Raw genomic sequence first — 14337 nt, 5'->3', positions numbered from 1 at the left:
CAGGTATAAATCCCACTTGGTCGTGGTGAATTTTTTTAATGTATTGTTGGATCCAGTTGGCTAATATCTTGTTGAGGATTTGTGCATCCATATTTATCAGGGAAATTGGTCTATAGTTCTCCTTTTTAGTGGAGTCTCTGGTTTGGGAATCAAGGTAATGCTGGCTTCATAGAAAGAGTTTGGAAGTTTTCTTTCCATTTCTATTTTTTGGAACAGTTTCAAAAGAATATGTGTTAACTTTTCCTTAAATGTTTGGTAGAATTCCCCTGGAAAGAAATTGGCCCTGGGTTCTTGTTTTTTGGCATATTTTTGATTACTAATTCGATTTCCTTACTGGTTATGGGTCTGTTCAAATTTTCTATTTCTTCCTGTTTCAGTTTTGGTAGTGTATATGTCTCTAGGAATTTGTCCATTTCTTCCAGATTACCCATTTTATTGGCATATAATTGCTCATAATATTCTCTTATTATTGTTTTTATTTCTGTTGTGTTGGTTGTGATCTCTCCTCTTTCATTCTTGATTTTATGTATTAGGGTCCTTTCCTTTTTCTTACTGATCAAACTGGCTAGTGGTTTATCAACTTTGTTAATTCTTTCAAAGAACCAGCTTCTGGTTTCATTGATCTGTTCTACTGTTTTTTGGTTTCGATAGCATTAATTTCTGCTCTAATCTTTATTATTTCCTGTCTTCTGATGGTTTGGGGTTTTATTTGTTGTTCTTTTTCTGGATCCTTAAGGCATAAGGTTAGGTTGTGTATCTGAGATCTTTCTTCTTTCTTTAGGAAGGCCTGGATTGCTATATACTTTCCTCTTATGACTGCCTTTGCTGCATCCCAGAGGTTTTGGGTTGTGGTATTATCATTTTCATTGACCTCCATATACTTTTTAATTTCCTCATTAACTGCTTGGTTAGCCCATTCATTCTTTAGTAGGATGTTCTTCAGTCTCTAAGTATTTATTACCTTTCCAAATATTTTCTTGTGGTTGATTTCGAGTTTCATAGCGTTGTGGTTTGAAAATACGCACGGTATGATCTCGATCTTTTTGTACTTACTTAGGGCTGATTTGTGTCCCAGTATATGGTCTACTCTGGAGGACGTTCCATGTGCACTGGAGAAGAATGTATATTCTTCTGCTTTGGGATGAGATGTTCTGAATATATCTGTTAAGTCCGTCTGGTCCAGTGTGTCATTCAAAGCCATTGTTTCCTTGTTGATTTTTTGATTAGATGATCTGTCCATTGCTGTGAGTGGGGTATTAAAGTCTCCTACTATTAAGGTATTATTATCGATGAGTTTCTTTATGTTTGTGATTAATTGATTTATATATTTGGGTGCTTTCACATTTGGTGCATAAATGTTTACAATGTTGATACTACACAAAGCAATCTACATATTCAATGCAATACCTATCAAAATAACACCAGCATTCTTCACAGAGCTAGAACAAATAATCCTAAAATTTGTATGGAACCACAAAAGACCCCAAATAGCCAAAGCAATCTTGAAAAAGAAAACCAAAGCAGGAGGCATCACAATCCCAGACTTCAGGCTATACTACAAAGCTGTAATCATCAAGACAGTAGGGTACTGGCACAAGAACAGACACTCAGATCAATGGAACAGAATAGAGAACCCAGAAATGGACCCACAAACGTATGGCCAACTAATCTTTGACAAAGCAGAAAATAATATCCAATGGAATAAAGACAGTCTCTTCAGCAAGTGGTACTGGGAAAACTGGACAGCGACATGCAGAAAAATGAACCTGGACCACTTTCTTACACCATACACAAAAATGAACTCAAAATGGATGAAAGACCTCAATGTAAGACAGGAAACCAACAAAATGCTCGAGGAGAAAGCAGGCAAAAACCTCTTTGATCTTGGCCACACCAACTTCTTACTCAACATGTCTCTGGAGGCAAGGGCAACAAAAGCAAAAATAAACTACTGGGACCTTGTCAAAAGAAAAAGCTTCTGTACAGCAAAGGAAACAATCAGCAAAACTAAAAGGCAAACGACAGAATGGGAGAAGATATTTGCAAATGACATATCAGATAAAGGGTTAGTATCCAAAATCTATAAAGAACTTATCAAACTCAACACCCAAAAAACAAATAATCCAGTGAAGAAATGGGCAAAAGACATGAATAGACACTTCTCCAAAGAAGACATCTGGATGGCCAACCGACACATGAAAAAATGCTCAACATCACTCATCATCAGGGAAATACAAATCAAAACCACAATGAGATACCACCTCACACCTGTCAGAATGGCTAACATTAACAACTCAGGCAACAACAGATGTTGGCGAGGATGCGAACAAAGAGGATTTCTTTTGCATTGTTTGTGGGAATGCAAGCTGGTGCAGCCACTCTGGAAAACAGTATGGAGGTTCCTCAAAAAACTAAAAATAGAACTACCCTACGACCCAGCAATTGCACTATTGGGCATTTAGCCATGGGATACAGGTGCGCTGTTTTGAAGGGACACATGCACCTCCATGTTTATAGCAGCACTATCAACAATAGCCAAAGTATGGAAAGAGCCCAAATGTCCATTGGCAGATGAATGGATAAGGAAGATGTGGTATATATATACAATGGAGTATTACTTGGCAATCAAAAAGAATGAAATCTTGCCATTTGCAACTAAGTGGATGGAACTAGAGGGTATTATGACTAGTCAGTCAGAAAAAGACAAAAATCATATGACTTCACTCATATGAGGACTTTAAGAGACAAAACAGATGAACATAAGGGAGGGGAGGCAAGGGAAGGGACAAAACAGAAGAGACTCATAAATATGGAGAAGAAACTGAGGGTTACTGGAGGGGTTGTGGGAGGGGGGATGGGCTAAATGGGTAAGGGGCACTAAGGAATCACTCCTGAAATCATTGTTGCACTATATGCTAATTTGGATGTAAATTTAAAAAATTAAAAATTAAATTTAAAAAATGGTGTCAAGGAATACCAACTTTGTAACTGCAATTCTTGAATATTCTCTAGTCCTCTGACACAATCTTGTCACAGACTAATCATTCATCTTGTGAATAAGTGATAAGAACATAAAATATTATATATTTAGGGCTATGTTTTTCTCACTAGACATATTGGAATGTTTAAATGGCCATCTTTAAGTACCTTTAGGGCTCATTTGCACCTCCACTGGATGATAACGGAAACTCATACGTATTGAGCACCAGTATAGTACATCAGATACTATCAAGAAAGAAGGCTAAAGGACAAAAATTCAGATAAGAAACAGTATCTGCCTCCCTTCTTCTCAATCCCAACTTAATTGACCAAGGAAAATATAAAAATGAGGAAAAGTTGAGTTAGTGTTTACAGCTAAGGAAAGAATGCCAAATGCTCCAAAATTGAAAATATTTAAAGGGAGTTCTAAACTAAAGGAGGACACTGCAAGGTAGCCTGCCATTCACTTCCACAGGAAAACAGTATTGCCTTTTGAGAATAAAAAAAGGCGGACTCTAAACCCCATGGTCTTCTCTCCTAATTTAGGGAAGCAGAAATGGGAAAACCATGAGACTAATAGGGAACATGCCCCTGGGAAATCTTTTGTCTGCCCTACAATGGCAAAATATAAAGGTTGTGACAGGACTCTGTAGGTAACAGCATCTGGGATACATAGAAGTCCTGTGGCAGAAATGCAGGAGGCTGAGGAGAAGGTGGTGAGATTACTCCCAGAGTGGTAGACCTGATACCTTAAGCAATTGATCCTAGAGCATTGTCCCTTGAGTTCACTGAAATATCCAATAAAATCTTGGTACTTCTCCCTCCCAGAAAGGTAGACACACTCAAAAGTTTATACTAGAATGTCCTCCTGCTTCTCCTCCTCTTACTGCTTCCCCTTCTCCATGTGTATCTGCTGCTTCTGCTACTGTTTCTTAGCTGATTCCTTCCTTTGCAAGGGGTCCTGGTAAGGCAGAAGTGCCCTAAGCTCATGGTAAAATGATTATAATCACATGACATAATCATATAATCATATGATATAAATGGAAATTAGATGATATCTAGGGCAGAGGTGTGAAAAACAGGTGTTTGTTGTTTTCAAAATAAAAGGATGAAAAAACATAAGAAACAATATGATTTAAAAGAAAATATTTCTTGACACAAAATAAGGAGAATATTAGTACCTAAGGGGAAGGAAGGCATACTTTTGAAATAGATCTGCTGGAAAATAGTATTAAGTGCTAAGGTAAGTGATAAAAAAGAGATCATAAAAGGCCTTATGAGGCATTGTAAAAATTTTGACTTTCATTCTGTATAAATTAAAACTAGGGGAGGATTTTGATCAGAACACTTATATTATGTGGCTTACATTTTCATATACTCACATTGGCTAAGTTGAATGTGATTCTAAGAGAATAGATTCTTCAACAAGGATGGAAACAGAGAGATTGGTTATGTCATTACAATAATCCATGCCCCCTTCCCACCGCCAACTGATGACATCTTGGATCAGGTAAAATCAGTGATTAACTGTGAGAAGTGACAAGATTCTTGAAATTATAAACTGAGAGTTAAAATTGAATGACAGAATAGGGGTGCCTGGGTGGTTCAGTCTGTTAAGCATCTAACTTTGGTTCAGGTCATGATCTTGCGGTTCACGAGTTCAAGTCCTGCATCAGCCTCTGTGCTGACAGCTCAGAGCCTGGAGCCTGCTTCAGATTCTGTGTTTCCTTCTCTCTCTACCCTTCCCCTGCTTGTGCTCTCTCTCTCTAAAATAAATAAACATTAAAAAAAAGATTTGGTGACAGAATAGATGAGGGTAATGAAAGAAAGTCAATTAAAATTTATTATAATTACTAAAAATAACTTGGAGGACAATTTTATGTGTAGATATAACTTGTCCCATATTTCTATTTTTAGGAATTTAGTCTATGGAAATATTCATATAAATCCCCAAAGATATATTGTTTATAACAGGAAAAAGTTGGAAATAATCTAAATGTCAAAAGAAAACTGTTTACATAGATTATGGCAGAATGATGTAAGTAAATAATATGCAAATAGCAACAAAAAAAGAATTAGCTCTATAAGTACAGACATGGAAGGATATTTATGAAGTTTAAATTAGAAAAGGTGGAAGAAAAATGTAATTATCTACATAAATAGATAGCAGTCTTCCTAGAATATCCAAAATGAACTTTTAAAATTTTAAACTAAAAAGAGGTTAGTAAGGAATCCAGATGCCAGACCAACCTGCAGAAGTCGATAGTGTTCCTATCAAAAAATGTAATGAGAAAAATAGTTTTCTGCTTTTAATTGCAATACACACTATAACTTACCTAGGAATAAAACCAACAAGAAACACTAAATACCTTTTAGGGGAAAAAAAAACTAGACAATTTAATAAACAACATAAAGATCCAGTATTCCAGGACATTCATAGCACTGGAGCACTGATGGCATAGTTTGCATATTTCTGAATCCTCACATAAAAACAGAAAAAGCAACTAAATTAAAAAAAAAATCAAAATTCTATAGGCATTTACGAGAAGGCTGGGTGACAAAGTATTCCCAGAAAACCCAAAAATCAAACAGGCAAGGACAGACCTTAAGACATTTAAGAATTTACCATCTGTGAAAGTAAAGACAGAGGGAAAAATAAACCATCTGATGGCCCTGATAACCAAAGTCAATAGCAGGTATTCAATGGAAAGCAGTGAGTTACCTTGAGAAGAGCAGATGTGCAGTCCAGTAGCAGGTAAGTACAAAGGGTCCATGATAAGGCTTGGAGCTGACTAGACCCTATGAATTCGTAAAACTGAGCCACTAGGACCACTTTCTACAATGGTTTCCCACACTGAAGAGAAACTACAGAGAGTGAAATAAATTTTCAACAAGATAAGAAAAATAGAGATGAAGAAAAGAGAAGGTCTAGATAAAAGCAGAGGACAAAGTTTCTGGCTACAGCATAGTGATGTGTTCAGCCAACACTCTCCCAAAAAGTAACTATAAATTGGGCAAATGCACAAAAATAACCATCTCATCACTTTGGAAATTACAGACATAAACAGTCTAAGAAGCATTTTAATGCTTGCTGTATGGCTGAATGTCAGGTAAAAACAGTAGGAATGTGTGGTGTCCGGGCCTGAGGCTGTACCTACCACATCTATCTTGGTCTGTGTAGAGGTTTTGTCAGGTGGGGCAAGCTGGGAGAATTGGCAGCTTCTCTGCTACCTTCAAAAGGGGATCACTTGATTTGGAATGGCATTGCCGATGGAAGGGACTTCCCAATGGCTGCCCAGTGGGGGACAGCCAATAGCTTGACTCTACTTCCCCAAGGTTTCAGCCTTGGCTGGGCAAGTATATTACTGACTGAGGCTGTATATGTATGCAGTGGGTAAGGAGTCGTCCCAAGTTAATCACACACTCCTGAGAATTTACTCATGTGGTATACAGGAAACTCAAAAGGGCTCCATTGAAAGTAAAACCTGAGCCAGGTATGAAAATGTCCTGAATGTGTTCCCCTGCCTACATATAGATCTATCTGTAGATCCTAGAGCTTTATTGGCTCAAGGTATTTGAACACAATATTTGTCAATCAATGATAGACTACTAAACTATGCAGATGAAAGGCAGAGCCTAGAAAGCCAAGTTTGCAAATAAAAACAAAATTTTTAAAAATGAATAGAGACATCAGTGGTAACACTCCACAAGGGAGATTTCACAGAATAAGCCCAGGCAATTAACTAAACAAATGAACAAACAGAAACCCAGCACGACTTTATGGGATTAAGAGGTGGGAGGAAGGGGGAGATTAAGCATTCAGAATGCTACAGTACATTACCTAATATGTTCAGTTTCCAACAAAAAAACTATGGGATATGCAAAGAAACAGGAAAGTGAGGTCCTCCTTAGAAAAAAAGCAGTCAATAGAAATTATCTCTGAGTGTCTTCAGATGCTCCAGATGTTGTGATTTAGCAAAGATTTATAAAGCAGCTACTACAAATATGTTCAAAGAACTAAAGAAAACCATGTATAAAGAATTAAAGTATGACAACAAAGAATCAACAGATAGAGATTTTCAATAAGGATGCAGAAATTATTAAACAATGAAAGAAATAAATAGCAAATCTGGAGTTGAAGATTAATAATTCACTATAGGGTTTCACCAGCATATTTGAGATGGCAGAAAAAACAATCAGAGAAGTGATGATAGAGCAATTGTAAATTATACAGTCTGGTGAACAAAAAGAATAAGGATTGAAGAAAAATGAATAGACCCTCAAAGACCTGTGGGACAACATCAACTGTACCACCACACATGTAATGGGAGTCTCTTCCAAAAATAAGAGCACAAAAGAGCAGAATAATATTAGAAGAAATAATGGCTAAAAAAAATCCTGAATTTGAAGAAAAAAATTCTATAGATCCAGGAGGCTCAACAAACTCCAAGTAAGATAAATACAAAAAGATCCTTAAGTAGACATTACCATAGTTTAAAAGTTGAAGGATTTAAGAGAAATCTTGACATCAACAAGAAAACAACTCACACACAAAGTAGCACCAATACAATTAATAGTTGACTTTTCATTAAAAACCAATGGAGATCAGAAGGCAAGAGAATGACATATTCCAAGTGCTGAAATGAAAAAATAGTCAACCAGTAATTCTATACCTGATGGAACTATCCATCATAAATTAAGGTAAATCTCCAGAAGAAAAAGAGTACCTTTCTCATAACAGTTCCAAGAAAAAATCATGGAATTGAAACTTCTCAGTTTGAATTGTCCTCACCAGGGTCACATATGCATGACTAGACCTCCAGTCACACAAAATGGATATAGGAAAGGATATCTAAGGAGTAATAGAGTACTATTAACATAAAAGGAAATAAATCCTGGGCAGGCAAAAATAATGACCAACTTTTAGTCAAGTCACATGTGGTATGAAGAAGAGATGACACAGTAAATTTAGAGTATAGTTTGCTTGGTTGTCCAGTGTCCCTTCTCTCTCTTTTGACAATAGCAAAGTTTTTACTTATGGAAATTATTTACCTCATATGGTTAGTGGGACTGACAATCACAGGATTCTTACCACAAAGGTGGTCATGTTACCCAAGTTAGCCAATCTTCTTTGGGAAACATAATCATTAGGTTTGAGGTACAAAGACCAAAGGTGGTTGTAACTGAATTATCCAGCAGTCTGACCATTGAAATCCTGAGGATATTAAAAGAGATGGCCCAAGATATCTCATTTCTAGTGAGTCTAAAAGTGAATTCCTGTACTTCTAGAAGTCTAGCTACTGAACTCTTACTTTGATTCTGTGAGCAAATAAGTATATAACTATAAATGTCCTTCTATTGTTTATGTTAAGGACAATTCCTGCTGTAGGCAACCTCAAACACTTACAACTGGTCTAGTTTTGTAGGCTCCCTTAAGAGTCCACATTACCTCAGATGTCTAAGAACAAAGACTTTTGTCAAAATCAATGCCTGACCCTAAAATAGTAATACACCAAAAATATTTCAGTCATGAAAGGAAGACTGTGAGAGGCCACAGTCCCCAAATGGACAGTACACTGACTTCAAATCTGTACTTGTGTACCCTATCCTTCCTCAGATACCTAGTCCCTAGAGTGTCAAAAAAGAAAATTAAGCAGTCAGATGCAGGGAAAAACCAAACCAAATCAAATCAGATCAAATCAAATCATTCCCAGATAAACAAATACTGAGAGAAATCACTGCTAGTACACTTGCCCTGCAAAAAAAGTACTAAAGAAAGTTCCCCAGGCTCTAAGAAAGTGACAAATCCATAGGAAGACGTGAAGAGCACTATAATGGTAAATTTGTGTGCTAATATAAAAAACTATAAAAATATATCTTTTCACACAAAGTTATATTTTCTAACCACAAAGAGATTCAATTTAAAATTAACAGAAACAAATCTTTGAAATCCTGAAATATTTGAAAGTTAAATGCATTTCAAAATAACCCAGATGTCAAAATAGCTATCACAAGGTAAATTAGAAAACACAAGGTACCAAAATCTATTGGAAGAAACTAAAGCAGTGCTTACAGCTGACCAAGAAAATAAAGACACAAGTTGTCATAATTAGGAATAAAAGAGAGCATATCAATTCTGACTCTGTAGAAATTAAAGATATTAAATAAATAAATATCATAAACAACTTTATACCAATGAGTTAGACAAATTTATGGAAGTGAAACATTCCTAAAAAGATATACAGAAAGATATAAAGTAAATAATTTAAAAAACAGAAGTCAGTCAGAGAAAGACAAATACCATGTGATTTCACTCATATGTGGAATTTAAGAAACAAAACAGATGAACATAGGGGAAGGGAAAAAAAGAGGGAGGCAAACTGTAAGAGACTCAATGATAGAGAACAAACGGAGGGTTGACAGAGGGAGGTGGATGGGGGATGGGTTAAATAGGTGATGGATATTAACGCATGCACTTGTTGTGATGAGCACTGGATGTTATATATAAGTGATGAATCTCTAAATTCTACTCCTGAAACTAATATTACTATATGTTAACTAACTAGAATTTAAATAAAAATTAAAAAAAAGAAAAAGTAAAATTGTCCTTTTCAAAACTCTTTTTTTAAAAGTTTATTTATTTTGAGAGAGAGAGAGAGAGAGAGAGAGAGAGAGAGAGAGAGAGAGAGATGGACAGGAGCAGAGAGGGAGAGAATCCCAAGCAACTCTACATTGTCAGTGCAGAGCCCAATGCAGGGCCCGAACTAACAAAAAACAAGATCATGACTTACTTGAGCTGAAGTTGGATGCTTAACTGACTGACCCATTCAGGCTCCCCTTAAAATTCTTTTGCTATTCTATGTTCTTTATATTTCTATAGAAATTTTAGGATCAGCTTGTCCATTTCTACAAAATAAAGTTTGCTAGGATTTTGATAGGGATTGCATTGAATGTATAGATTAATTTAGGCAGAAGTCCATCTTGATAATATTGAGTCTTCCAACCCATAAATATGAAATATTTTTCTACTGATATAGATCTTTAATTTCTTTTAGCAATATTTTGGTTTTTTGTATACAAGTCTTGTGCTTCTTTTGTCAAATTTATTTGAGCCATCTTGCTCAATTTGTTTAGAAGTTATAGAAAATTTTTTGAAGTACAGAAATTTTTTTGAGGATTCCTTGAAATTTTCTACATCCAGAATCAAGGATACTTTTCCATATAGGGTTAAACTTCTCTTAAAATAATCCCCATGTATTTCATGACTGTGTTATTAGGGTAATAGAAATTCGGAATTGTTATATCTTCCTGCAGAATTGAAATTTGTATGTAGTGACTCTTCTTATCCCTAATGATGTTTCATGTGTCAGAGTTTGTCTAATAGATATATAACTACTTCAATACTATTTTGATAACAGTAAATCTTGGATTATGAGTAACTGTTCTGTGTTCTGCAAGGCGAGCAAACATTTCTAATAAATTTTAATAAACGAGCGATGTCTTGCCATATGAGTAGTATGTAATGCCAAACACCATATGATCACAACTGAGCCAATGGTTCTTGAAATTTGCCTTGATATACAAGTGCTTTAGATTACAAGCATGTTTCCAGAATGAATTATGCTCACAAACCAAAGTTTTACTGTATTTGCCTAATATGTATATTTTTCTATTATTTTACTTTTAATCTTTCTATATTCTTGTGATTTTATTTGGTGAGTTCAGCTTGTTACATATATTGAGACTACTTATATTTCTGGACTTGTTTCTATAATCTTACTTTATGCTATTTGTTCTGCTTTTCTTCTTTGCTTCTACTTCTTTTTTGGAAGGGGGGTAAACATTAAGATTTTTACACTGGAAGTTATGCACTCTATTTCTGTTCTTTTAGTGGCTACTCTTGACACTGTATGTATCATGCATATTTAACAAAGCCTAATCTAAGATGCTATCTTAGCCCTCTGGTAATTAGGGAAAAGGCTAAGCTACTCAAAGATACAATGTCTTAACAAAAAGTTGACTTTTCCTTCATGTAATAGTCCTGAAGCAAGCAGTCCAGGTTAATATGGTGGCTCTGCTCATTAGATAATTCAGAGCCCTAGTCTGCCTCTATGTCATTGCGTTGTCATGTCAATCCTCACCTGCATTGTCAAAGCTGGATTGCTACCACATCTACATTCCATAGGAAGAAGAGAGAAAATCCAGCGTAGGCAATTTTCTTTTAAGCCAATGAGGCCAGACGTTGCACACAGCGCTTCTGTCCAATAGCAAGAAGTTAGTCATATGGTAATATCTTACTGTAAATCAGAATGGGGATTGTAGTCTCCTGTTGGTAAGACCATGTACTAGCAAGAAGGGGGCAGTAGATCTTTCATAGACAAGGAGGAGTCTGACCATCTAAATAGTTAGGCGTACTTACTTCCCACACGTTGAAAAGACTTAATCTCTTCATGAATATAATCCAAGATCCTCTCTAGTCCAAAATCCAAGCTATCTAGGTGCTGCAAAATTCTCTCTGTTCAGTTCATATGAAGCTCTTCATAGTCCTGTGAACAACATATTAATAGACAAGTTATATGAACCTGAACCCTAATATACAATGATGGTACACCTTTTGGATAAGGAAGAATGGAAAATACAAAGTCATCATTCGTCCAATATACAGGAGGAAATAACCCTGGGCAAGAATTATAAAGAAACTCTTGACCTAGTAGTAAAGAAATTTCCTTGGTTACATGCTAGTTTTGATCACTAAGAAAAACTCCCTTACCATCTATGAATTCTGCCTTTGCCTTCCAGATGTTCTTCATTGTTCCTAATCTTCAGTGGCTATACCTGATTTTAGAGAGAATGTAGGTAGGGTAGAGTGGAAATTGTGGTGGGGGATGGTGCATTGTTTTAACAGCCCACTTCATTACTAGAGTAGGTTTGGGACCTTGAGAGTTGCTTTAAATATTGAACAACCACAGCTTTTCACAAGATCTTACTGATAGATTTGTTGGTGGTATAATTCTCAAAACTACTCAGTAGAATTCCATTCTGTTTATTTCCTGTTTGTTTATATGCCAGTAATCACATCAAAGGTTTTGTTGTTGTTGGTTTGTTTAGTTTGTGTTTTTTGTTTTGTTTGGTTTTTGCTTGGTTTTTTTTTTGGACAAAGTTTCTAAGCCAAACTTTTCCTGACATCTTGGCTCCTTCTCACCTTCTTTCTCATTTTAATTACAGCTACTTTGAGGTTATCTGAAAAATAGGCTTACGTTAGAAAGCAACATACTTAATCCAATCTTTGTCAATGATCGGCTTTCTTTGAGGAAGCTTTAGGGAAATGTTTAGGGTTGTAATTTTATCTCATGTTATTTATTTTAATTCACTACTAAAAGCAATAAGGAATATGTGTTGGCTGCTCTTGCTGCTTTTAGCAAGGTATTATAAGAAAAAGATGAGCTAAGGCAAGAATATGCCAATTTGCAAGCAGAGAAGGAAAGGGATAGAGAATCCAGAAATTTGAGCCTCACAAGCTGGAAAGAGCCAACTGCTTCTGTACCCCAAACAACATAAGATCCACTGCCTTACTACTAAGCCCTAAATTTTGCTAAGCCAAGTGCCCCATACTTTAGGTTTCTGTGATTGTTCCACTTGGTTCAGGGACTGATTTAGTTAAGGTTAAGTTTAAGTTAATCTAAGAAAGAGCTCCAGAAATACAGAGTAGAAAGAGCTCTGAAAATACAGAGTTAAATAATGTAAATTTCTATCTCAAGTAATGGTCCTAAGATATGGTCAGGTTAACAGTATGGGTCTGCTTTTTTAGTCATTCAGGGACCCAGATGATTCCATTTTATTGTTCCACTATTCCCTACAGTCTGCATTTGTACGGTCAGTTAGGACTCTATATTGTCTATGTCTCAAACATCAAAAAGGGGAAAGAGAAGTCTAGGACAGGTGATTTTTTTAAGCAAATAAGGTGAAAAGTGCACACATGACTCCAATTTCGTATTATGTTGGTCAGAACTTGACATATGGCCGCCTCGTTGCATAGGATGTAGGGAACTGACTGAATGGGCATTTTCCCAGAAAGAAGGGGAAATAAGATGTAGGATCTGATCTTTTTTTAGGAGAGACACACCTACAAATTTCTGTCCCTGAATATAAATACCTTAGAATACTTTAATTATGGTCAATCCCTTTTAATTTATATGATATTGCTCAGAATTTTGCCTTTTTTGGAGACCCCCCCCCAATAGATAATATTGTTATTTTTATGTGGATGTTTGTTTCAACTTACTTACATGTTTACCAACTTATATACATCCATTTTTGTCATTGTATTAATTTTTTATTACTGCATAACAAATTACCAGAAGCTTAGCAGCTTAAAACAACACCCACTTGTTCGCATACAGTTCTGTATGACAGAAGTCTGGCAAGGCAAGGTGGGGTCCCTGCTAAGAGTATCACAAGGCTGATATCAACCTGTCAGCTAGATTAAGTTCTCATCAGGAGGTCTTGGGGGAGAAAATCCTCTTCCAAGCTTATTCTTTTTGTTAGCAGAATTTGGTTCTTTGGGGTTTATGACTGAGGTCCCCCTTTTCTTGCTCATCATCACCCATTGGTCCATCTCAGCTCCTTTCCACATGGCCCCCATAGGCAGTTCACAGCATGGATGCATGCTTTCATGGCCATCCAGGGAGTGTCACTCTGACTTCCTCTTCTGCAACCAGCTGAAGATAAATAAATATTAGCATATGCATATGCTAGCTTCTCAACTTCCCTTTGAATTAGTCATATCATCTTACTGAGTCAAATAAAATCTTTGATACTTGTTCATTTTTAATTTGTATGAGTTGTGTTATACTTTATAGTTATACTTTAAGTATATATATATATATATACTTATATATATACTTATATATATACTTTATATATATATAATATATGTATATTTTATATATATATAAATATATATATATTTATGTGAAATATATATGTATTTATATATATATACTTTATATATATATATATATAAAGTATATATATAACTTTATAAAGTTATACTTTAATAGTGGTATCCAATAAAAACACCAGCTAGCCAGAGATTGCCCTATTGTAAAAATTGCTAGTCATTCAAGCCCCATAGAAGAATAAGAGTCTGTAACCAGATTTTTAGTGCCTCACTATTAAATATGAATAGTGAATTTTAGCCTCCAACATGAAAATGTAGCAAAAAGAAGAAATCAAATTAGGAGGAAATTAAGAGAATGCTGGAGCAGAAGAAAACTTTAAAGAAATGATAATTAAATCTTCAAAAAACTTTCAGTTCTGGGCAAGGTAGAGTAAGCATATTCAACCACATTCCTCTTG

At 35.6% G+C, this 14337-nt stretch overlaps 1 long non-coding RNA gene across 1 annotated transcript in view; it reads right to left on the bottom strand.

The window, feature by feature from the left end:
• LOC123379213 overlaps positions 1 to 13814 on the bottom strand; it is a 36780-nt gene extending 22966 nt beyond the window's left edge. The window contains exon 1 of the long non-coding RNA XR_006583425.1: positions 11399 to 13814. This is a non-coding gene — a long non-coding RNA (uncharacterized LOC123379213). The remainder of the gene's footprint in view (positions 1 to 11398) is intronic.
• Positions 13815 to 14337: the final 523 nt, after the last annotated feature.

Source organism: Felis catus, chromosome C1 (assembly GCF_018350175.1).
Source record: "Felis catus isolate Fca126 chromosome C1, F.catus_Fca126_mat1.0, whole genome shotgun sequence".
NCBI lineage: Eukaryota > Metazoa > Chordata > Mammalia > Carnivora > Felidae > Felis > Felis catus.
The sequence above is the reverse complement of the archived record's forward strand: the minus strand, read 5'-3'. Positions and strand labels throughout refer to the sequence as shown.